This window comes from Hipposideros armiger, unplaced genomic scaffold, assembly GCF_001890085.2.
Source record: "Hipposideros armiger isolate ML-2016 unplaced genomic scaffold, ASM189008v1 scaffold_558, whole genome shotgun sequence".
Lineage (NCBI taxonomy): Eukaryota > Metazoa > Chordata > Mammalia > Chiroptera > Hipposideridae > Hipposideros > Hipposideros armiger.
Genome location: NW_017731908.1, coordinates 259,205 through 261,641, shown reverse-complemented (window position 1 = coordinate 261,641; position 2,437 = coordinate 259,205).

Here is a 2,437-nt window from a genome sequence, read left to right as displayed (position 1 = left end):
AAGAAAGGGCTGAGGTCGAGAAAAGTTGGAGAAGTTCTTGCTCGTTGCCACCCTACCCTCCCAACACCTCCCACTCACCTCCCCGTCTCTCCCCATTTGAGAAGCTACAGTGCGTATTAGCATAGTCAAGACTCTGCTCCTTATCCTTACCTCCAGGAAACCAGTTTAACTTTGCTTAACTAGCCTTCATTGAATTTATTTGTCCTTAAAAAAATTTTTTTTTTCATTATATCTTGAACTATTCTGCAGGACGCTTATTGAGAACCAGTGCTTGAAAGATTCCTGCTCAGTTCCATTATCTTAAGTGACAACAAAAGTGAGAGTGGTGGCGACAAGAATGTTGTTGGGTCAGGTAACCCGTAGGTAGGTAGGAAGCACTCTCCGCAGATCTGCAACTGAGAACTTCAACATGTTCTTTAAAATGTTGGCAAAATAATGTGAATGAATTTCAAGTCACTCCTGTATATTATGATAATTTAAAAGCCTCTCATGTGAATTGTTTCTCAGGTTAGTTGTTTAAGATCTTCAAGAAGTTAAGGAAGACTAAGAGGTTTACAAAAGGATCCTTCAAGTTTGAAACTTGGGAATCTGGACTGTTGTGAGGCCAGCTGGGCCAACAGCAAGGGAGGGAACCAGCCCGCTGTGGTTGGGAGCTTTCTTCTCTTTTCCTCCCAATGTGTGGGAGAGACACTTAGGGGCAGTTATATTAATTATCTCTTAGCACTCCATGTGGCTGTCCAGAGATGGGACCTACTGATGGAATGCTAACAATTTTTTTTGTTGGAGAAAGAATTGAGGACAGAGATGATGTTATATGGGCTAAAAAATAATAAATCCTCAAAAAGTTTTTATTGACTAAATGTGGTGGGGGATGGGGTATTCAGGAACTAAAATTTTATTTTATGGTGTTAATGATACCTGTCTAAATTACTATTAAAGCAAGTAGAACTTGTCCATAGAGTGAAATAGACATGAACCTGAAAATTAAAATTAGCCACTATTTGAAATGTGTTAAGTTAATGCTGGTGGTTTTGAACCTGACCTTGCTAGTATGTGTTCCCACATTATAATGGCATCTTGGTGAAGATGTTAATATTAGCCAGCCAGGGGGAAAAAGAAAAAGAGCACATCATAAGCTAGAAACCTCTGGGCCTTGTCAATACCTAAGTATGCTAGACTTATAAGAATGAGGGCTTCCCTTCTGCTACACCTCCCTGCCCCCTCCCCCCACTTTTTTACTGGTGAAAGCTTTCCTGGGCCATCCCAGGGCCTTCCTGGGAGCAGAGTGGGTAGAGCTACAGACACTACATACTTTGAAAGTATGACTGAAGGGTAGAGAGTCCCACTGCAAAAATGATCCCTGCTTGTGAGTGGGGTGCAGGAGTGAGGAAGCTCTGAGAACAGTGGGAAGGCAGTGAAAAGAAAGAGGTAAAAGAATCAAGAATGTTGATAGGATAAAGAGAAAACTCCCGGCCCGCTGCATGTTTAGGTTCAGTTCACCATTTATTGACTAGTGGGCCGCTTTGGCTGCTAAGGTCTGGATTCTACCAAGAATGACACTTTGCCTCTAGAAGTCTACAGCCTCTTAGGGGAGACAGTACAGAAGGGCGTGGGGGCTTTCACAGTGTCCACCCACCTGGTCCTCTTTCTTAAATAGCCAAATTATACTGGCTTCCAGTGTAGAAAGCGCTGGTAATTTCTTGGTAGATGCTAAATTAATTTTTCAAACCAAGAGCTAGAAATACAAAAGTGCCCTAAAGGAACATCAGCATTATTTTTGAGGTATGAACTGTGTCTATACTTAACTGGTGAGGATGGAGTTCTGTAACTTGAAGATAAATGTATTGTATCTGGAGGCATGACAGTATTTGATAACACAGAGTGAACAAAAAAACACTGCCCTTGAGCAGAAAGTAACAAAGCTTCAGGGGCCTAGAGACAAATCACACTGGCTCCTCAGGCAGGCCCACAGAAAAGATGGTACCTACAATATATTTAATATTTTCATTTCCATGACCAGCATTTAAGCCAAGGTGGGATTTTTGTTCTTCAGTACTGCAAAATTCTAGAAACTTGAAGGTGGAACAAATCAAAAGTATTCTTTTGCTGTTCGCTAATCTCTGTGGCTCTCTTGTTGGTCGTCTGCACCTGTTGACTGAGTCACTGATCTGTGCCCTTTCGCCCTGCTGGGAAGCTAAGCCCATGGTCTCAGAGTGTCCTACCTAACTGGGCCTGTGACCTGTTTAATGTCCCACGGCCACCGAACCGCAGGGTCCAGAGTGATTCTTTACTTCATCTCTTAACCTTGCATCAGACCATCTTGTGTGTCCTCCAGCCTTCTCCCACTCAGACATGCATTTTCTCTTCTACTCTTTAAGTATTTATACCTCATCTGCTTCCAAAAATATTTTAGGTGATTTGTAATCAAATGTAAATA